This window comes from Moschus berezovskii, chromosome 9 (assembly GCF_049115385.1).
Source record: "Moschus berezovskii isolate FMDL1 chromosome 9, NW_MosBer_1.0, whole genome shotgun sequence".
Classification (NCBI taxonomy): domain Eukaryota; kingdom Metazoa; phylum Chordata; class Mammalia; order Artiodactyla; family Moschidae; genus Moschus; species Moschus berezovskii.
In genome coordinates, this window is record NC_142468.1 from 103,353,404 (window position 1) to 103,378,110 (window position 24,707).

Here is a 24,707-nt window from a genome sequence, read left to right on the forward strand (position 1 = left end):
TGAGAAAAGAAGCCAGAGAAGGACAGAGTGTTGGACTGAATATTGATAAATATGTTGTGAACTGTGCAGGCAACACACAAGAATGCAGTCATTGCCCCAACAACTCATTGACTCAGGCTCAAAGAGCAATGGACCCAAACACCCATGATCTAGATTTGAATTCCAGTTTTGTCTTTTACTGGCTGTGCATTGTCAGAAAGTGATTAAAATCCTCTGAGCCTCAGCCCCCTCTATGTAAAAGGTAAAATTAAACCTAACATTTCTAAAATCCACAAGCTGTTCTAATTACTGTTAAATCCTAAACAATCAGCATTTATTTTTATAAAGATTATTCTCTATTTTTGCTTAGGGAGGGAATGAAGGAGAAGTTACACCAGAGGGGTTTATGGGCAGTCTTTAACTCAAAATTCAACAAATCTAAAAAGAGAGTGTTTTACTTATTAAGCTCATTTACTCATTAAACTTATTTACTTATTAAGTTTATTTATAAATGAACTTCCTTTTAATCATTGGATGGAGATAAAGTGATAAACAAAAGATAGGACTATCAACAGGCAATCCAAAGCTTCCTCAAATAATTAAAACTACAAGTACCATACGATCCAAGAACCCCTCTTCTGACTACTTATCCAAAGAAATTGCAATCAATACCTTGAAGAGACATCTGCACTACCGTGTTCATTGTAGCTCTATTCTCAATAGCTAAGATATGAAAACAACTTAAATGTCCATCAACAGATGTATGCATAAAGAAAATATGTATAAATATATATTATGTATGTATGTTTGGAAGAAGGAAGGCTTCCCTGGTAGCTCAGCTGGTAAATAATCCACCTGCAATGCAGAAGACCCCGGTTCCATTCCTGGATCGGGAAGATCCCCTGCAGAAGGTATAAGCTACCCACTTCAGTATTCTTGGGTTGCCTTGGTGGCTCACACAGTAAAGAATCTGCCTGCAATGAGGGAGACCTGGATTTGATCCTTGGATTGGGAAGATCCCCTGGGGGAGAGCATGGCAACCCTCTCCAGTATACTGTCTTGGAGAATCCCCATGGACAGAGGAGCCTGATGGGCTACAGTCCATGGGGTCGCAAAGATTAGGATACTGAGCAACTAAGCACACAGCATGGGAAGTGGAAGTGAAAGTCTCTCAGTCGTGTCCAACTCTTTGCCACATCATGGACCATACAGTTCATGAAATTTTCCAGGCCAGAATACTAGAGTGGGTAGCCTTTCCCTTCTCCAGGGGATCTTCCCAACCCAGGGATTGAACCCAGGTCTCCCACATTGCAGGCAGATTCCTTACCAGTTGAGCCACAAGGGAAGCCCACAGAGCATGGAAGAAGGCACAAAAAGAGGGGAGAAAGTGAGGCAGTGAGGAAAAAGAGAAAGAGGGACAGGGAGGGAGGAAGAGAACAAGAGGGGGAAGGAGGGAAACAGGGAAAGGGAAAGGGAAGGGGAAAGGGGAAAAAAGAATGAAGAAAACGAGGAAAAGATTTACTCAAACTAACCATGTGGGTGTGTGTGCTCAGCAGTGTCCAACTCTTTGCAACCCCATGGAGTATAGCCCGCCAGGCTCCTCCAACCAACCATAATGGGATTTAAAACCAGAAAATGATGATGGGTAACCTGACACCAGACAGGAGCATGAAAAAAATAGTGGTATCATTCTGTAATTGTTTATAGTATTGAATTAACCAGTGGTACAGACATTCTAGGAAAATGGTCTATAAAAGCATGACTTGAAAGCTCTTCAGAAACCAAGTGGCTTGGCTACAGAATGAATTAATCTCTACTGCACATGCTCTACAAGAAAATGGTTCTATACTTCAGACATCTGCCACTGAGTCATACAGCAATCTTTTGGGCTCTCTAAGAGAAGAGGCAACAGCATTATGCTCACAGGGGTGTGTTAATCAAGCTGTGTCTTCAGTGGAATACTATCTTCTGAAACTTCTCTTATAAGAAAGCTTATTGCTAATAACCAATTAAGAGAAAAAAATCAGTGACCTGTCACATGAATCCATTATTGCTTTACCTGGAAAATCTACGTGCATGCTCCATCTTCCACAGTAAAAAGGCCTGACTGCAGATCGGTGGTGTTTTCATGATAGTACTCTTCTTTTTTTAGATTAATTTTAGGATCTAATTTTTTTAATTGAGGCAAAATTCTTTTAACTTATAATCAGCCATCTTAAAATATACAATTTAGTGGCATTTAGTGCATTCACAGTATGGTGCAGTCACCACTCTTCTGTAATTTCAAAGCTTGTTCATAACCCCAGAATAACACCTTATATCCGTTACAGTAAGTCCCTTCCCATTCTCACCCCCCTACATTACCTGGCAGCCACTAATCTGCTCCCTGTCTCTATGGCTTTGCCTACTCTGGACGGCCCATATGAAGAAATCATACAACATGTGACTTTCTGTGACTGCCTTCCTTTACTAAGCATAAAGTTCTCAAAGTCGCCCAAGTTGTAGCGTATTTCAGTACATCATTTCTTTTTGTGACTGAGTTAAACATTTTTTTATAATGATTAATCTGTTTGATGATAGTACTCTTAAAGGAACCATTATAACAAATAGCACCCACCGGACAATATCAATATTTAAGCTGTTAAAAAGCTTAATGGAAAAAAATTTTAATTTGTTTGAAACTGGATACAAACTTGATTATCTAAAAGTGTCACAAATGGTGGCTAGACCAAATATACCAGCCCCTATGTCTTTCTTGGTCTCCCCAAAAATAAATCCTGAGACAAAGATTCAAATGCAGAGTTCATTTAGGTAATGAAGGCAAGACTGATAGAGAAAAGCCAAATAAGGAAGAGAAGTCTTCCAACAAAGGGTAAATAGTCAAAGCAACTCCCATTGGGAGCAAATGCAGCTAATCCCTCTGGAGGATCCCAAGGTAGGCAATTAGACATTCCAGACTTATCCAAATATTTTGCTAAAGGACCTGGGATATTGAAACTCCAATTTCAATCTGTCCATAGTTGAGGGTTTCAGGAGGTGTGGAGGTCATTAACTTCCAGCCTGGAAGAAAGAAAAATGGGCAGCCAAAGCAGGTTTCCCAGTTATGAAAAAACTCTCAGGAAAACAAATGCAGAAGCTTGCAGTTGCACTGAAGTGGAAAGGGAGGAGAAAATACAAAGGGAATATGGACTGGCAACCGATGAGTTCTGTTACAATGCACTAATACCACCTTCAAGAATTCTGTGAGAAAATATTTTGAGCTGGGGGAAACAATGACAGGAGAGACTACAAAAAAAGAAAAGGAAAGAAGGAAAGCAAAGAGAACATTTCATAAGTTATCTCCCTTCTGCATGATTAAGTTAATCTCCTGGGATCCTCACTCCACAGGGCTGAACTCTCCCACTGGTAGTCATCCATTCACAGTGTTTTTGTTTGCATTTCAGAGGGTAAAATTATTCACCCCACCGAAATATACAATATTCCACTGTGTGTCTAAGCAATTCAATCCAACTGTGACACAAGGACTTCTGTAAGAAATAGTGGGGAAATGATTAAAAATATAAAATATGGACCTACTCTTTAGCACAGGAAACTCTGCTCAATATTATGTGGCAGCATGGATGGGAAGGGACTTTGGGGAAGTATGGATAGGGGTAGATGCATAGCTTGATTTCTTTGCTGCCCATCTGAAACCATCACAACATTTTTAATCAGTTATACTTCAATATAATAAAAAAGTTATAAATATATATATATATTTTAACTTTAACAACAAGGGTAACAATAGTTACAGCTGAATTGCAACGGTCCTTGTTTGCCAATTTCAAATCTCATGTTGTAAACAGAGGGAAACATCAAAGCGGTTCAAACAAGGAAGTTAAATGACCTGATAAGTCATTGACATGAAACTCCTTCACAAATGGGACAGAGGGACAAGAAATGGGTTTTGCTAAAATACCTGTACCTTTGTCAAGATCAGAAAATCTTAGATCCAACTCCCTGATGCAACCCTGAGTAGAGCTAAGGAATGTTCTGCTCTGGCTTATCTTGGACCTAAGTTAACCATCAAGACACCTGCTTGAGACCAGTTTGAGACTCACAGGGCTCAACCACAAATGAGAAAGGGTAGATCTATAATACAAACAGGGAGGTCCTGGAAGGGGATTGATTCTTGGAGTAACTGCACAGCCCTCTATGACTGAAGTCATATCATACCTCCAACCCATCTCTTCCTTCAGGAGAATCAGAGAAGACTTTGTTTCCAAAACCCATAATTGACAGCACTCACTAGAGGCCCACCGCCTATTGGACGTGAGGCAGCTTCTCTTGGCCGCCGGCCCTGGCTTCAGACGTGGGGTAGCTCCTAACGGCCGCACCTCTTTGCGGCGCAGACGCGAGAGACGCCGGCCCCGCCCCGGCAGGGCAGACGCGGGAGACGCCGGCCCCGCCCCGGCGGCGCAGACGCCGGAGATGCCGGCCCCGCCCCGGCGGCGCAGACGCGGGAGACGCCGGCCCCCCCCCCCCTCCAGCGGCGCAGACGCGAGAGACGCCGGCCCCGCCCCGCCAGGGCAGACGCGGGAGACGCCGGCCCCGCCCCGGCGGCGCAGACGCGGGAGACGCCCGGCCCGGCGGTGCAGACGTGAGAGAGCTGCCCCACGTTCAAGAGGCGGTGGCTGCGCAACCACAGGAGGGCCAGAGGAGCTACTCCACGTTCAAGGTCAGGAGGGGCGGCCTTGAGGAGATACCCCTCATCCAAGGGAAGGTGCAGCAGCTGTGCTTTCTTGGAGCAGTTGTGAAGAGATATCCCACGCCCAAGGTAAGAGAAACCGAAATAAAATGGTAGGTATTACAAGGGGGCATCAGAGGGCTGCTGCTGCTGCTAAGTCACTTTAGTCGTGTCCGACTCTGTGTGACCCCATAGACGGCAGCTCACCAGGCTCCCCCGTCCCTGGGATTCTCCAGGCAAGAACACTGGAGTCGGTTGCCATTTCCTTCTCCAATAAGTGAAAAGTGAAAGTGAAGTCGATTAGCCATGTCTGACTCGTAGCGACCCCATGGACTGCAGCCTACCAGGCTCCTCCGTCCATGGGATTTTCCAGGCAAGAGTACTGGAGTGGCTTGCCATTGCCTTCTCCCCATCAGAGGGCAGACACACTGAAATCATAACCATAGGAAACTAGTCAATCTGATCACGTGGATGTGGTCCACTGGAGAAGGGAATGGCAAACCACTTCAGGATGCTTGCCTTGAGAACCCCATGAACAGTATCAAAGGGCAAAATGATAGGATACTGAATGAGGAATTCCCCAGGTCGGTAGGTGCCCAGTATGCTACTGGAGATCGGTGGAGAAATAACTCTGGAAGGAGTAAAGGGATGGAACAAAAGCAATACCCAGTTGTGGATGTGACCAGTGATAGAAGCAAGGTCTGGTGCTGTAAAGAGCAATAATGCATAGGAACCTGGGATGTTTGGTCCATGAGTCAAGGCAAAGTGGAAGTGGTCAAACAGGAGATGGCAAGAGTGAACATAGACATTCTAGGAATCAGTGAATTAAAATGGACTGGAATGGGTGAATTTAACTCAGATGACCATTATATCTACTACTGTGGGCAGGAATCCCTTAGAAGAAATGGAGTAGCCATCATAGTCAACAAGAGAGTCTGAAATGCAGTACTTGGATGTAGTCTTAAAAACGACAGAATGATTTCTGTTCGTTTCCAAGGCAAACCATTCAATATTACAGTAATCAGGCCTATGCCCCAACCAGTAGCACTGAAGAAGCCAAAGTTGAATGGTTCTATGAAGACCTACAAGACCTTTTAGAACTAATACCCAAAAAAGATGTCCTTTTCATTATAGGGGACTGGAATGCAAAATTAGGAAGGCAAGAAACACCTGGAGTAACAGGCAAATTTGGCCTTGGAGCATGGAATGAAGCAGGGAAAAGGCTAATAGAGTTTTGTCAAGAGAATGCACTGGTCATAGCAAACACCCTCTTCCAACAACACAAGAGAAGACTCTACACATGGACATCACCAGATGGTCAACACCGAAATCAGATTGATTATATTCTTTGCAGCCAAAGATGGAGAAGCTGTATACAGTTAGCAAAAACAAGACCAGGAGCTGACTGTGGCTCAGATCATGAAATCCTTATTGCCAAATTCAGACTTAATTTGAAAGTAGGGAAAACCACTAGACCATTCAGATATGACCTAAATCAAATCCCTTATGATTATACAGTGGAAGTGAGAAATAGATTTAAGGGACTAGATCTGATAGATAGAGTGCCAGATGAACTCTGGACGGAGGTTCATGACATTGTACAGGAGACAGGGACCAAGACCATCCCCATGGAAAAGAAATGCAAAACGGCAAAATGGCTGTCTGAGGAGGACTTACAAATAGCTGTGTAAAGAAGAGAAGAGAAAACCAAAGGAGAAAAGGAAACATATAGGCATCTGAATGCAGAGTTCCAAAGAATAGCAAAGAGAGATAAGAAAGCCTTCCTCAGTGATCAGTGCAAAGAAATAGAGGAAAACAACAGAATAGGAAAAACAAGAGATCTCTTCAAGAAAATTAGAGATTCCAAGGGAACATTTCATGCAAAGATGGGCTCGATAAAAGACAGAAATGGTATGGACCTAACAGAAGCAGAAGATATTAAGAAGAGGTGGCAGGAATACACAGAAGAACTGTACAAAAAAGATCTTCACGACCAAGATAGTCACGATAACGTGATCACTGACCTAGAGTCAGACATCTTGGAATGTGAAGTCAAGTGGGCCTTAGAAAGCATCACTACGAACAAAGCTAGTGGTGGTGATGGAATTCCACTTGAGCTATTTCAAATCTTGAAAGATGATGCTGTGAAAGTGCTGCACTCAATATGCCAGCAAATTTGGAAAACTCAGCAGTGGCCACAGGACTGGAAAAGGTCAGTCTTCATTCCAATCCCAAAGAATGCTCAAACTATCGCACAATTGCACTCATCTCACACGCTAGTAAAGTCATGCTCAAAATTCTCCAAGCCAGGCTTCAGCAATATGTGAACCGTGAACTCCCAGTTGTTCAAGCAGGTTTTAGAAAAGGCAGAGGCACCAGAGATCAAATTGCCAACATCCTCTGGATCATGGAGAAAGCAAGAGAGTTCCAGAAAAACATCTATTTCTGCTTCATTGACTATGCCAAAGCCTTTGACTGTGTGGAACAATAAACTGTGGAAAATTCTGAAAGAGGTGGGAATACCCGACCACCTGACCTGCCTCTTGAGAAACCTGTATGCAGGTCAGGAAGCAGCAGTCAGAACTGTATATGGAACAACAGACTGGTTCCAAATAGGAAAAGGAGTACGTCAAGGTTGTATATTGTCACCTTGCTTATTTAACTTATATGCAGAGTACATCATGATGAACACTGGGCTGGAAGTACCACAAGCTGGAATCAAGATTGCCGGGAGAAATATCAATAACCTCAGATATGCAGATGATACTACCCTTATGGCAGAATTTGAAGAGGAACTCAAAAGCCTCTTGATGAAAGTGAAAGAGGAGAGTGAAAAGGTTGGCATGAAGATCAACATTCAGAAAACAAAGATCATGGCCTCTGGTCCCATCGCTTCATGGGAAATAGATGGAAAAACAGTGGAAACAGTGTCAGACTTTATTTTTTTGGGCTCCAAAATCACTGCAGATGCTGATTGCAGCCATGAAATTAAAAGACGCTTGCTCCTTGGAAGGAAAGTTATGACCAACTTTGATAATATATTAAAAAGCAGAGACCTTACTTTGCCAACAAAGGTCTATCTAGTCAAGGCTATGGTTTTTCTCGTGGTCATGTTTGGATGTGAGAGTTGGACTGTGAAGAAAGCTGATCGCCGAAGAATTGATGCTTTTGAACTGTGGTGTTGGAGAAGACTCTTGAGAGTCCCTTGGACTGCAAGGAGATCCAACCGGTCCATTCTAAGGGAGATCAATCCTGGATGTTCATTGGAGGGACTGATGCTAAAGCTGAAACTGCAATACTTTGGCTGCCTCATGCAATGAGTTGACTCACTGGAAAAGACTTTGATGCTGGGAAAGGTTGGGGGCGGGTGGAGAAGGGGACGACCGAGAATGAGATGGATGGATGGCATCACTGACTCTGTGGACATGAGTTTGAGTGAACTCCGGGAGTTGGTGATGGACAAAGAGGCCTGGCGTGCTGTGATTCATGGGGTCTCAGAGAGTCGAACACGACTGAGCAACTGAACTGAACTGAACTGAACTAGAGGCCCAGGAACATCTTCTATATAACAGCCACCACACTGTTTTTTTTAATAGACTTTCCCTTGAACAGCACTCTGAGTTGGCTCATATTGGCAAAAGATTGATGAAATCTCATGCCATCACTGAGAAGTTTGGGGCTGGAAAAAGTAATGTTTTCTACTCTACTGGGAGACAAAGGTAGAAGGACCACAGTCTCCTGAGAAGACAGGCCCCAGAGGAAGGGAATAACTAGTAAGAACAGTCTCCTAACACAGAGATCCTTCTGTAAGTGGTAAATAGATCCTCATGGATTCTCACTCTCTGGAGTCTCTGCTTATAATTTTCACATCCTTCAGCAAGCACAGAAAGATATTCACCCAGTTTCTACTCCTTCACCGCTTGATGGTTTCTGTAGAGAAGACCAACTCTCCTCTCCAGGAAGACCAGACACTCAGAGAAACTTCAGGTCTGGATAGTCCTCTTGTTCAAGAAAGGAAATGATATAATGCTTAGAGGAGAAATAAATATAAAAGAGTGAGAAAACTACTATCCTCTAAGTAAAGCTTCATTTTACTTTGCTTCAGCTGTATATTATACAGCTAAAAATTCCTATGGATTACAGTGTGTCAGGCCCTAGACAAGGTTCCACATGTTTTATCATTCAGAATCCTCAGTACTTTGGTGAAAGTACTTTGCTGAAAGTACTACTGTACCCATTTTACAGTTGGAAGAACTAGAGATAGTGTATATGTTGTATATCATACCCTCAACTACTTACTCCAAATCCTTTGCTCTTCTATTATGCTTTAACTGCCTGCCACTTCTCAGAAATGAGAGCTTTTCTTGTTTTCAAAAGCATTGCAGAAATGAGACAGCTGTGACATCTCCTGACCAAACCAAATGAAGCAGATGGATGTGCTATTGTGAGAGCAGGGCATGATGCTTCTACCCCGTTGTGCCTCTGTGGACTAGCCCTGGGGGAAAAGCAAATTTTCAGAGAAATATCTTTCCTTCATCGTATATATTACATCTGAAAATCTGACTAATCTAGATTGGGTTTAACCCAACCTTTCCAAGACAGCATGGAGGTGAGGGAGTAGTTTATCTTGCTTGGCTTTGTTAATAAACTCAGTCCAAACATCCTGCATACATAACACAACTTTGACACCACCGTATGCATATTTCCATTCCCTCTGCCACAGAACTTTCTGCAGCTAATTCAGGGGAACTGTCCTGCCTCTCTGAACAGCTCCAGCTTCCCCTTGTGTCAAGTGAACACCACAGCTCTTCTGTACAAAGGAGTGAAGTAATAAAAGGTGAGTAACAAATGATATGTTTTATTCAAAATATCTGTTTTCACCCACTGACAATTTATAGTTAGGTTGAGCATGAAATGGTGATGACACACAGAGAATCATTTTTCACACTTTTCTTATTTTCTAGAGCAGCTTTGTCAGACTCTCAAAGTAGGAGAATTGCCCTAAAGGGAATCACCTGGATATTTTTGCCTCATGTAAACGTGACAGACTAACGGATTTTCTCATCTGAGAGATAAATAAAATATCACCTCTAGTTCTATAAAACCTCCATATCATGTGTGCTTGTAGTATACTTGGAATAGGAGTAAGCATGTTATAATGAAAGGTTATTAAAAATTATATAACCCTACTCCCCTTTCACATAAAGAAACCAAAGTTTATAGACAGTAGAAGACTCCACTAGAGCCACTAAGCAACTCTGTCATGATGCTAAACCTGGAATTTCCATCCTACCCTCCCTATCTCCTATTTTAACATCTACAGCTGGGGTCCATTATTATCTCTAGCAATACAGAGTAAGCCACCTGGGATGGGACACATTGTTCCACACAGAAACTTAGCTCCCGTTACTTCCTTTAAATGGATTCCTCTCATGTCTGGGCCAATACTCTCCTAGTCTCAGATCATTTGGAGCCCTTTCTTATATAATTTATTTCCTAAAACTTCATCTCACAGGCTCTATGAAGCTCAAAGAAACTAATTGGTAGATATCTCTATATTATCTATCTATATTCTCTATGTTGGTAACAGTGAGGACAATCATTTCTTTCCAAAAAAATTACAAATATATACTATCTTCCTCATACTATGCTGAGAACTAGGAATTAAGAATGACCATGGAGGACAATAAAAACAAAGACCCTGGGTCAGAAAAGTACTTGGCTATTTCTAGAAACTGAAAGAAGGCCAGTGTTACATTACTGAAGTACTGTGGGGAAGAAGGAAGCCATGCATGCATGGGTGTGTGCCTCTAGTGGTCTCCTCCCTTCCTATCTAATAAGATTCTTGCTGGACCAAGGGGCTTCTATTGTTTCACAGTAAAGTGATTGTCATTGCTTTCCTATCCTTAAAAATGCATGGAACAGGAGTCAGCAAATTATGGCCAATGGTCCAGATCTGGCCTGCTGCCCATTCTTGTATAGACAGTGAGCTAAGAATTCTTATATTTTTAATTTAAATTAAAAAATTAATAGAAGACTAACTTTCTGTTACTCAGAAACTGTGTTAATATAACACATCAGAGTTATATTAAATTCAAACTTCAGAGTCCTTTGCAAAACAGAGTATGTATTTCTAACGTGTGTGTGTATGTATGTGTTTGAGAGATATAGAATGTATATGATTGATTAATACAGCCATGAGAAGAGGTTGGAGATGTTACAAGGGGTCATCTAATAGTGTGGTGTGAAGATTTTATTTTCAGTGCATTGGGAAGCTAACTGAAGTATGTGCACAAGAAAAGGGACTGACCTGATTTTCTGTTTTAAAGAGTGCTCTGGCCGTGACAGGGATAGCACATTATCTAGAGGCAAGGGTGGAAACAGGAAGCCAGTGAGGACGGCGTCACAGTGATCCAGGGAAGAAAAGATGAGAGCTTAAACACGAGAGCGTTAGACATGGGAAAAAGTAACAACAATTTCTGGTGGACTCAATGTGAGGGTTAAATAATGGAGAAAAACTACACTGACACAAATTTCACCAAAAAGGTTATTCAACATTCAATTGAATAGGTCAAATTATGTGATTGCTGAGCGGATGCTTACTCCTAAAATGAAATTTCAGGAACACCAGCAAAGCAAACCTGGTCAAAAATACTTAATAATTGTTTTTAATTGATCATAATACTTTCCTCTGAATTGGTACAGGAATTATAGACTTATGCTTTTCTTTTAGCACAGACACAGACTTTGTTAGGACATTTCATAATGAGCATCAGCCTGCAGTGTTAACGTAGAGCAAAGGATTCTGGCAAAGTTAAGGCTAATCCCAGCTGGCAAATCTAGATTTATCTTTAGATTCTAAAATACTTAGAACTCATTAAGGACCTTTTCACATAGCAGAATTAATCCTTTGCATCGCTAATTTTATTCTTTACTAATCAATGGGCTCATGGGACTGATACAACTTTGTAACTACACTACAAAAGCCAGGGTGAGAAGCAAAAGTAGGGTAAATGATTACTGTCATTGATCATGAGTGAAACCGGTACAGAGTGACTTAAAAGTCACTCAGATGTTATACTCTTCTGCCATCTTCCTTCAACTCTCCTTTATAAAAAAATGAATGTGTGGTCTCAGAAATTTACTGGGCCCCTAGGAAACTGACTTTAAAAGCAGAAGAGGAAAGACAGTAAATGGAATTGCATGGTATAAGTACCAGAACCTACACACTCTTCCCTTCACCAAATAGAGTCCTTTAAATCCTATTCCAGTCCAGTTATATACTCTAAAAGACAAGCTGGCATATCTGCAAGAATTTTATTGGCCCCAAGCATCCCTCATGCGATATGAATCAGGGAATCCTGTTTAAAATGACCCAGAAAGGGTTTTTAAAGAATATGTTTTGTATTATAATCTCTCCCACAGCCTTGTTCCCCTGCCTCCAACCAACACAGTTCTCTTCCTCCTCCAACACTAATGTAAGCAACCATACCTTTACATGAGAAGGGATGACACCTTGCTGCCACCACCTTTTGCTTCTGATCCTGTAGGTTTCTCAGAAATTGAATATTTCTGGTAGGAAATTATTAGACTTCCTGAGTCCCTGTGTCAAACTTCAAAACCAAAATATGGATTTACAATAGAACAAGGGGTAGGGAACATAGCTTTTCTTTATATTGCACATATATACATTATCTCATAGGTTTCTGATTGATTTCAAGATCAATGTGCAAGATTATTTAACAAAAGTATTCTCATTTAGAACAATAGAAAAAGACATGTTGCGGATATGCAAACTTTAAAAGCTACTCTACCTTGAGATGCTCCAAGTAGTTACTGGAGGATAAGCAAAATTTTAGTGCTGAATCCTTACAAATCCACTGCTATTAGAATATTTAGAATTCCATGTTATCAGTAATATTCATAGCTCATATCTTTGGATAGAAATATATCAATAACTGTAGCTTGGAAAATTTCATCTCTCTGTTCCAGGTAAGTACAGACCTTTTTCACGTGTTCTGTTAATAATTCTTACACGCTGGTCCACCGTGAAAGGATTGCCTTTCTAACATAATAGAAATCAAGGTTGATTTCCTATAGTTGATCTGATGATTGCAATCTGATGATTACAGATAATTAGTGTAAAACAATATGAAATTAGTAAGTTAAATCATTTAGTTTTAAATAAAGGCTGCTTCAAAAGTCACATAAAAGAAGTAATTCAAGAAGTTCCATTAATTTATTTTACATGGCAACATAGGTCTGTACTTACCTGGAACAGAGATATGAAATTTTCCAAGCTACAGTTATTGATATATTTCTATCCCAATGATATAAGCTATGAATATTACTGATAACATGGAATTCTAAATATTCTAGTAGCAGTGGATTTGTAAGGATTCAGAACTAAAATTTTGCTTATCCTCCAGTAACTACTTGGAGCATCTCAAGGCAGAGTAGCTTTTAAAGTTTGCATATCTGCAACATGTCTTTTTCTGTTGTTCTAAATGAGAATACTTTTGTTAAATAATCTTGCACATTGATCTTGAAATCAATCAGAACCCTGAAGGATAATGTATAAATGTGCAACATAGTTTGATTCAGCTTCTGACACAACTGCAATGATGTCACCTCTTTGAAAAGTGGAAGAAATCCATTCCATTTTTGTGACAATAGACCAGTAGGTTGGTTGGTAGATAGATCAACTCTATTAAATGTAATATTTGTATGCAAAAATGCTAAGTCACTTCAGTCGTGTCTGACTCTTTGTGACCCTATGGACTGTAGCTTATCAGGCTCCTCTATCCATGGGGATTCTGCAGGCAAGAATACTGGAGTGGATTGCCATGCCCTCCACCAGGGGATCTTCCTGACCCTAGGATCGAATGCTTGTCTCTTATGTCTCTGGCATTGGCAGATGGGTTCTTTACCACTAGCGCCACCTGGGAAGCCCTAAAGATAATATATGTATATTCTCTATTAAGTCTATATAATCTTCAAAAACTGCTACAACCCTTTCCTAGAAGGGCTTATCTATTTCTGGATCCAGGATGAAAATATGAATGAGAGTAAAGAGGAAACCCAGGTCAATATTTCATCTTTCAAGAAAAAATTATTGATATATAAGTCCTTATGGGCTTCCCAAATGGCACTAGTGTTAAAGAACCTGCCTGTCAGTGCAGGAGACATAAAAGATGCGAGTTCGATCCCTGGGTCAGGAATATCCCCTGGAGGAGGGCATGGAAACCCATCCTAGTATTCTTGCCTAGAGAATCCCATGGACAGAGGCGCCTGGTGGGCTACCATCCCTAGGGTCGCAAAGAGTTGGACATGACTAAAGTGACTTAGCATTCAGGCATGCAAGTCCTTATATCTTTCCCAGGAAGATTTAAGTATAAATTTGAGTCCTCATGTCTCTGTGCAAACTCATTTGATATTTGCTGGTTCTTTCACAGCCCGCAGACTCATGAAAATATCCAACACTCCCCACACCTCCAGCACCATCACTGGCTTCATCCTCCTGGGCTTCCCTTGCCCCAGGGAGGTGCAGATTCTCCTCTTTGTGCTCTTCTCTGCTGTCTACCTCCTGACCCTCATGGGCAATGGTTCGATCATCTGTGCTGTGATCAGAGACTCCACACCCCCATGTACATCCAGCTCGCCATCTTCTCCTTCCTGGAGATCTGGTATGTCACCTCCACTGTCCCCAACGTGTTGGCCAACTTCCTCTCTGACAACAAGCTCATCTCCTTCTCTGGTTGCCTTCTCCAGTTCTACTTTTTCTTCTCCTTGGGTTCTACAGAAAGCTTTTTCTTGGCTATTATGGCATTTGATGGATACCTTGCCATCTGCCAACCTCTACACTACCCCACCCTCATGATTGGACATCTCTGCACCAATTTTGTGATCAGCTGCTGGGCACTTGGTTTTCTCTGGTTTTTGATTCCCATCATCATCATCTCCCAAATGTCCTTCTGTGGATCCAGGATCATTGACCATTTCCTGTGTGACCCAGGTCCTCTTCTAGCACTCACCTGCATAAAAGCTCCTGTGATGGAGCTTGTCTTCTCCACTCTAAGTCCTATTCTCCTCATCATTCTCTTTCTCTTCATCATGGGGTCCTCAGCTTTGGTCATAAAAGCTATATTGAAATTTCCTTCAGCAGCTGGACAAAGAAAGGCTTTCTCAACCTGCGGTCTCATCTGACTGTGGTTTCACTGTTCTGTGATTCAGTAGTGGTTATGTATGGGAGCCCAGCATCTGATCATGGTGCTAGAATGCAGATGACTGTGACTCTGTTTTATTCTGTTGTCACCCCACTTCTTAATCCAATAATATATAGTCTTAGGAACAAAGATATGAAAAAGGTGCTGAAGAAATTTCTGAGACTATAAAAACTATTAACCAAAAAGACTCTTTAGCAAGTAGAGCCCAAATTTTTATTTACTAATTTGCAAACATTTCTAAATATTCTATTTATTTTCAGGTTAAAAACAACATTATTCAGAAAATATTTCAGTATCTTGTGAGCATGTTATCTGTTGATTTTTTCTTCTCGTGGTTCTTGACTGTTTGTCCTCTTTCTTCATATACTTTCATATTTTTAATTGAATGCTGCACATTATATTTTTAACATCATAAAGACAATGGATATATTATTGCAACAAAGGTTAAATTTCCCTCACGTAGCAGATAGAGTAAAAACAGATCAGTTTGATCCCATTTAAGGATTCATGTTGTAAAAACAACCTTAACCACTTTTGCTCTTATTTCTGGGATGTGACTCTTTCTCGGGAATATGACCTTTCTGAGATCTCAGTTGCAAACCTGGACTGTTTTTAGGATACCTCCACCTTAGCAATTCCCTGAATTCCTATTTTTGTACTCTGAAAATCATGACTCCTAAAACATATGCTCCGCACTTTAGACTCTCAATTTCTGCTTTCTGCTAGATTTTTTTGAAATCTTATCTTGTATGTGAATGGCTGGCTGAGAAATCAAAAATGCCTTGAAAGGAGATTATATTACCCTTTGATCCTCCTTCTCTGTGGTCCTCCTTTTCTAGAATTTGTTTCTCAAACCCCAAGTGCCTTACTGGCCATAAGCACAAAACCTTTATCTCCTCAGTTCAGTCTGAGGAGAATCTACTGCTTTTTGCTGAGACAGTATTCTTCCTTCACCCCAATCTTTCCCAAATGCCTTCCTATCTACATATTCCTGCCCTACTGATTGCTATTCCTCAGGGGAAAAGCCCCAGTGTGAATGTGAAACTCATTTCCATGTTCCTCCCTTCTTGGAATTTTATCCCCTGAAGTCTTTTCTGTGTTAACTGCTTTCTAGTGCCTTAGAATATTCCTTTTATGTATTTTGTCAAGGTTTTATAGTTATTTTTTGTAGAATGGTTAGTTTAATGCAAGCTGTTTAGTCATGACCATTGTCAGAGATTCTTGTCCTTTATATCTAAATTCCAGACTTTCTCACTACTATTCTCACTTTCAGAAGATGATCTTATACCATAAATATGCAAAAACCCACAAAGCAAAGAACAGTGAATACAGAGACTGGTATAAATGCAAATCTCGGAAGTAGATCTGCTTTTTTTCAATGCAAGAAGCTCTGGATTCCTGTAGGGGGTGGGGTAGGGAAGGGGAGTTTACTTATAGTAAGACATGAAAAAGCAGAACCACAGAGAACAGATTTAGGCCATTTTCATTGGTATATAGTTGATTTGCAATCTTGTATCAGTTTCAGGTGTACAGCGTAGTAATTCAGTATTTTTATAGATTACACTATAAAACTACTGCACATTTCACTCATTCAAACTACTGCACAACTGCACTCATTTCACATGCTAGCAGAGTAATGCTCAAAATTCTCCAAGTCAGGCTTCAACAGTCCATGAATCGAGAACTTTCAGATGTTCAAGCTGGGCTTAGAAAAGACAGAGGAACTAGAGATCAAATGGACAACATACATTAGATCACAGAAAAAGCAAGCGAATTCGAGAAGAACACCTACTTCGGCTTCATTGACTACTCCAAAGCCTTTGACTGTGTGGATCACAACAAACTCTGGAAAATTCTTAAACAGATGGGAATACCAGACCACCTGACCTGCCTCCTGCAAAACCCGTATGTAGGTCCAGAAGCAACAGTTAGAACTGGATATGGAACAGACTTGTTCCAAATTGGGAAAGGAGTACAGCAAAATGTATATTGTCACCCTGCTTATTTAACTTATGTGCAGAGTACATCATGTGAAATGCTGGGCTGGATGGAGCAAAAGCTGGAATCAAGATTGCCAGGAGAAATATCAATAATGATATTGATAAATATAATAATATAAATAATGATAATGATAAATATCGATATCAAACCACAGATATGCAAATGACACCACCCTTATGGCAGAAAGCGAAGAGGAGCTGAGGAGCCTCTTGATGAAAGTAAAAGAGGAGAGTGAAAAAGATGGCTTAAAAGTCAACATTCAGAAAACTAAGACAATGGCATCTGGTCCCATCACTTCATGGCAAATAGATGGAGAAACAATGGAAATAGGGAAAGACTATTTTGAGGGGCTCCAAAATCAATACAGATGGTGACTGCAGCCATGAAATCAAAAGAAGCTTGTTCTTCGGAAGGAAAGCTCTGACAAACCTAGGCAGCATATTACAAAGCAGAGATATTACTTTACCAACAAAGGTCCAGATAGTCAAAGCTATGGTTTTACCAGCAGTCATGTATGAATGTGAGAGTTGGACTTATTAAAAAGGCTGAGCACCAAAGAATTGATGTTTTTGAACTGTGCTGTTGGAGAAGACTCTTGAGAGTCCTTTGGACAGCAAGGAGATCAAACCAATCAGTCCTAAAGGAAATCTATCCTGACTATTCATTGCAAGGACTGATGCTGAGGCTGAAACTCCAATACTTAGCCACCTGATGCAAAGAGCTGACTTATTTGAAAAGACCCGATTCTTGGAAAGATTGAAGTCAAGAGGAGAAAGGGACGACAGAGGACGAGATGGTTGGATGGTGTCACTGACACAGTGGACATGAGTTTGAGCAAGCTCCGAGAGATGGTGAAGGACAAAGAGGCCTGGCCTGCTGCAGTCCATGGGGTCTCCAGGAGTCAGACATGACTGAGTGACTGAACAACAGCAACATAGATTGCACTCTATTATAGGTTAATACAAGACAATGGTGATAATAATACTTGTACCAAAAGCACAAGCAACAAAAGAAAAAATCAACAAATGGGACAACATAAAATTCATATCTTCTGCAAAACAAAATAAACAATTAACAAAATGAGAAAACACCCTACTGAATGGAAGCAAATACTTCATGTAACAGATAAGGGGTTAATATCCAAATAAAGAAATAAGTCACCTTAACAATAAAAAATAGAAAACTTGGTTAAAAATGGGAAAGACATGAATAAATATTTTTCTAATTAAGTCATACAGTTGGCCAATAGGACATGAAAAGATGTTCAACTTACATAATCCTCAGAGAAATGCAAATCAAAACCACAGTGAGATATCAGTGTGATATCTCACACTGATAAAAAATAATCAGTGTTGGCCAGGACATGGGAAGACTTGTACACTGTTGGTAGGAATATAAACTGGTGCAACCACTATAGGAAACAGTATGGAGGGGGGTCTCAAAAGCTAAAAGTAGAACTACCATATGATCTTGCAATTCTACTCCTGGGTGTTTATCTGAAGAAAATGAAAACACTAATTCAGAAAGATAAATTCACCCGAATGTTCTTAGCAGCAATGTTTACATGAGTCATGATATGGTGGCCTCAGTGTTTATGATGTACAGATGAATGAATAAAGAAGATAAGGTGTGTGTGTGCTTGTATACAGTGGAATACTGTTCAGCTAAAAACAGAATGAAGTTTTGTCATTTATAACAGTGTAGATGGACCTGGAGGATATTATGCGTAATAACCCAGAGAAAGACAAATACTGAGTATTATCATATATATCTGGAATCCAAAAACTAAAACAAATGAACATTTTGAATAAATGTAAAAAAAGCGGAAACACATTCATGCATTTGGAGAACAAACTAGTGGTTACCAGTGAGGAGAGGGAAGGAGGAGGGTATTAATAGGTACAAACTACTATGTATAAAATAAATAATCTACAAGAATACAAGTACAGCACAAGGAGTATAGCCAATATTTTATAACAACTTTATATGGAGTATATTATATTCAAAATACTCAATCATGATGTTGTATACCTGAAACTAATAAGTCAACAGTACATCAACTTTTAAAAATGGGATGGGAAGGGAAAAAAGAAAATGACTTGACTCTCATAGCCAGAACCAGAAAAAAAGTAGCTGGATATTTTCTCAATATATAATAAATGTTTATTATTACAATTATCAAACAAGAGAAAAAGTATAAAATATTTAAAATTAAAAGTTATCTAAACCCATCACCCTCAGGCAAACACCATTAATGTTTAAGTGAACAATCTTTCATGTATTATTTTATACACATACACACACTCATATAAGTTGATTTTCTACAAGTCGGATATTGTACATGCTGTTTTTATGACAGACTCCTTTATTTTTTTCCTTACCACTCCCTACTACCATCACTCCACCCAAAATCTAATTTTCACACATCCTGTCTCTACTAGATCAACAGTAATAACAACCTAGTATGCATGCTTCATACTATTCTCCAAGATCCTAATTATATGAAAATATTTAATTATATATAAGGATTTTTTCGTTATCCTTCAAATATCAAATCATTATTATATAGGTTTCTGTACAAAGCGCTTTTACATTTAGCCTTATAATATGCAATTACCTCCAAGTTTGATACCTGGGTCAGAAAGATCCCCTAGGGAAGGAAATGGCAATCCACTCCAATATTCTTACCTGGGAAATCCCAAGGAGAGAGGAGTCTGGTGAGCTACAGTCCATGGGCTCACAAAGTAGTCAGACAAGACTTAGTGACTAAACAACAGCATTAAATATACTACATATGTTCATTTTCTATAGTAGACTGCTGCTGCTAAGTCATTTCAGTCATGTCCGACTCTGTGTGACCCCATAGACGGAAGCCCACCAGGCTCCCCCGTCCCTGGGATTCTCCAGGCAAGAACACTGGGGTGGGTTGCCATTTCCTTCTCCAGTGTGTGAAAGTGAAAATTGAAAGTGAAGTCGCTCAGTGGTGTCCAACCCTTAGCGACCCCATGGACTACAGCCTACCAGGCTCCTCCGTCCATGGGATTTTCTAGGCAATAGTACTGGAATGGCTTGCCATTGCCTTCTCCGATAGTAGACTGGAGATATATAATTATTAAAACCAGTCTTCCACAGGACGTTTCTGTAGGAAGAACTATTCATGAGTTAGTTTTGGTTAATACTCATTCCATAAAAGACATGACTGAGAACAAGTTTCATATTCTTACTGAGAGGGTTTTCACTGAGGAAACTGAAGATTAGAGTCTTTATAGAGGTATCGTGATAATCAAGTAAATTATTGTCTGCATTTCTACTAAATCCAGCTAACTTGCAGTGTGCCTGATATGAACTTCCAGTTTAGCCATTCAAGAATTGTACAGCCTCAAGTACACCATCAGTATCTTTTTACAAATGAGGTAACTAAGCCTTGACTGGGACTTCCCTGGTGGCTCAGAGATTAAAGCGTCTGCCTCCAATGCGGGAGACCCGGGTTCGATCCCTGGGTCGGGAAGATCCCCTGGAGAAGGAAACGGTAACCCACTCCAGTATTCTTGCCTGGACAATCCCATAGATGGAGAAACCTGGTAGGCTACAGTCCACGGGGTCGCAAAGAGTCGGACACAACTGAGCGACGGAACGGAAGCCTTGATTGAGTAAGTTGCCCAAACAGTTAAAAGTGTTGGAACCAGGTTGAATTAAAGAACTATGACTCCAGAAACCATACTGTAAACTGTTATGCTATGGTGTCTCCTGATGTTAGGTTATCATATGTAAGCTTCCAAGTTAAGCATTTTATATACACTATCTTTTTTAGTCTTCATAATGACATTATATGAGCCATTACTATTTCACGTGTTTCACAGAATAGAAAACTAAGGCCTAGAGAGAACAGATAACAATTTGCCAGCAATGCAGTCTAATAACAACTCAGAAAGCAGGGATTCAAACAAGTCTCTCTAGTCCAAAAGTCACATTCTTCATCATCATTAATTTGCTGTAACAGAGTTTTATATATATACATATATATGCTATTGAGTGAAAGGGGGTAAAATTCCCCTTGTGCCTCTAAAGCTGAATAATATCCAGCTATTAGGAAGAGTTTATGGGAAAAGGGAAAAGCAAAAGAAAAAGCCTCTAAAGCTGAATAATATCCAGCTATTAGGAAGAGTTTATGGGAAAAGGGAAAAAGAAAAAGGCTCTAAAGCTGAATAATATCCAGCTATTAGGAAAAGTTGATGGGAAAAGGGAAAAAGAGTTTATGGGAAGTGAAAAGCAAAGGAGAAAAGGAAAGATATACCCATTTGAATGCAGAGTTCCAAAGAATAGCAAGGAGAGATAAGAAAGCCTTCCTTAGAGATCAATGCAAAGAAATAGAGGAAAACAACAGAATGGGAAAGACTAGAGATCTCTTCAAGAACATTAGAGATACCAAGGGAACATTTCATGCAAAGATGGGCTCAATAAAGGACAGAAATGGTAGGGAACTAACAGAAGCAGAAGATATTAAGAAGAGGTGGCCATAATACACAGAAGAACTGTAGAAAAAATGTCTTCATGACCCAGATAATCACGATGGTGTGATCACTCACCTAGAGCCAGACATCCTGGAATGTGAAGTCAAGTGGTCCTTAGAAAGCATCAGTAGTGGAGGTGATGGAATTCCAGGTGAGGTATTACAAATCCTGAAAGATGATGCTGTGAAAGTGCTGCACTCAATATGCCAACAAATTTGGAAAACTCAGCAGTGGCCACAGGACTGGAAAAGGTCAGTTTTCATTCCAATCCCAAAGAAAGGCAGTGCCAAAGAATGCTCAAACTACTGAACAATTGCACTCATCTCACACACCAGTAATTTAATGCTTAAAATTCTCCAAGCCAGGCTTCAGCAATACATGAACCGTGAACTTCCAGATGTTCAAGCTGGTTTTAGAAAAGGCAGAGGCACCAGAGATCAAATTGCCAACATCCGCTGGATCATTGAAAAAGCAAGAGAGGTCCAGAAAAACATCTATTTCTGCTTTATTGACTGCCAAAGCCTTTGACTGTGTGGATAACAATAAACTAGAAAATTCTGAGACAGGAATATTAGACCACCTGACCTGCCTCTTGAGAAACCTGTATGCAGGTCAGGAAGCAACAGTTAGAACTGGACATGGAACAACAGACTGGTTCCAAATAGGAAAAGGACTACGTCAAGGCTGCATATTGTCACCCTGCTTATTTAATTTATATGCAGAGTATATCATGAGGAACGCTGGGCTGGAAGAAGCACAAGCTGGAATCAAGATTGCCAGGAGAAATATCAATAACCTCAGATATGCAGATCACACCACCCTCATGGCAGAAAGTGAAGAAAAACTGAAGAGCCTCTTGATGAAAGTGAAAGAGAAGAGTGAAAAAGTTGGCTTGAAGCTCAATATTCAGAAAACTAAGATCATGGCATCCGGTCCCATCACTTCATGGCAGATAAATGGGGAAACAGTGGAAACAGTGGCTGAGTTCATTTTTCTGGGCTGCAAAATCACTGCAGATGCTGATTGCAGCCATGAAATTAAAAGACGCTTACTCCTTGGAAGGAAAGTTATGACCAACCTAGACAGCATATTAAAAATCAGAGACATTACTTTGCCAACAAAGGTCCATCTAGTCAAGGCTATGGTTTTTCCCGTGGTCATGTATGGATGTGAGAGTTGGACTGGGAAGAAAGCTGATCGCCGAGGAATTGATGCTTTTGAACTGAGGTATTGGAGAAGACTCTTGAGAGTCCCTTGTACTGCAAGGAGATCCAACCAGTCCATCCTAAAGGAGATCAGTCCTGGGTGTTCATTGAAAGGACTGATGTTGAAGCTGAAACTCCAATACTTTGGTCACCTGATGCAAACTGCTGACTCATTGGAAAAGTCCCTGATGCTGGGGAAGATTGAGGCAAGAGGTGAAGGGGAAGACAGAGGATGAGATGGTTGGATGGATTCATCGACTCTAAGGACATGGGTTTGGGTGGACTCTGGGAGTTGGTGATGGACAGGGAGGCCTGGCATGCTGTGGTTCATGCGGTCACAAAGAGTTGGACATGACTGAACAACTGAACTGAACTAACGGGAAAAGACTGATAAGAACTTAGTGAATAAGTATAGTTGTTTAGACGCTGACTGTAGCCCTCCAGGCTCCTTGTCCATGGGATTTCCCAGGTAAGAATACTGGAGTGGGTTGCCATTTCCTTCTACAGGGAATTTTCCTGCATTGGCAGGCTGATTCTTTCCTGCTGAGCCACAATTAGGACGTGTTTATGGGAAATGACTGATAAGAACTTAGTGAATTAGTGTAGTATAATACTGTAAATACAACACGGGCAGAAAAGTTAAATCCAGTCTTCAGAAAACAATACAAAAAAGTATAAAAATACTTTAAATGGCAATGTTTGAGTAGTAACATGGAGGTCTTTTTTTCTATTTTATTTTTTCCCCCAATTTTATGCTTTATTGTCAAATGCTGCAATATTAAGTATTGACTGCCCATGACTTAATGATAGTTTGACCTTGATTTTTCAACTTTACAACTGCATGAATGCAATATTCATTTAGTAGAAACCATATTTTGAATTTTTAATTATGATCTTTTCCCAGGCTAGTGATACACGGTAAGATACTCTGTCTTGATGCCAGGCATCAGCAGCACGTCACAGCTCCCAGTCAGGCACGTAATCACAAGGGTAAATAACCATGTTGTACTGATACAACCATTCTGTTTTTTCACATTTAATACAGGGAGAAAATTTTTGAAATTTGTATGGAAACACAAAAGTCTATGAGTAGCCAAAGCAATCTTGAGAAAGAATAACAGAGCTAGAGGAATCAGACTTCTTGACTTCAGACTGGAGTACAAAGCTACAGTAACCAAGACAGTATGGTGCTGGTACAAAAATAGAAATGTAGATCAATGGGACAGGATAGCCCAGAAATAAATCCGCACACCTATGGTCATTAATTTATGACAAAGGACAAATGACTATATAGTGGAGGAAAGACACTCTCGTCAATAAATGGTGCTGGGAAAACTGGACAGCTACATGTAAAAAAAATGAAATTAGAACATTCTTTAACAACATGCAGAAAAATAAATTCAAATGGATTAGATATCTAAATGTAAGACCAAATACTATAAAACTCTTACAGGAAAACATAGGCAGAACACTCTGACATAAAATGCAGAATATCTTTTTCATACCATCTCCCCGAGTAATGAGAATGAAAACAAAAATAAACTAATGGGACCCAGTTAAACTCAAAAGTGTTTGCACAGCAACAGAAACCATAAACAAACTAAAAAAGAAAAAAAAAACTCACAGAATAGGAGAAAATATTTGCAACTGATGCCAACAACAAAGGATTAGTCATCAAAATTTAAAAGCAGATCATGCAGCTCAATATCATGGAAAAGAAAAACAATAAAAAAAATGGGCAGAGAACATAAATGGATAGATATCTCTACAAAAAAGACACACAAAAGGCCAAGAAGCACATGAAAAGATGTTCAACATTGCTAGTTATTAGAGAAATTTAAATCAAAACTATAATGAGATGTTACCTCGTATCAGTCAGTAGGCCATCACCACCAAAAATCCAAAAACAACATATGCTGAAGGAGGTGCAGAGAAAAGGGAACCCTCCTACACTGTTGGTGGAATGTAAAGTGATACAGCCATTATGGAGAACAATATGGAGTTTCCTTAAAAACTAAAAATAGAGCTACCATATTATCCAGTAATTCTACTCCTGGGC

At 40.2% G+C, this 24,707-nt stretch overlaps 1 pseudogene; it reads left to right on the forward strand.

Moving 5' to 3' along the window:
• The first annotated feature begins 11,654 nt into the window (after window positions 1-11,654).
• On the forward strand, window positions 11,655-15,099 carry LOC129542143 (olfactory receptor 11G2-like; annotated as a pseudogene).
• The last annotated feature ends 9,608 nt before the right edge of the window (window positions 15,100-24,707 follow it).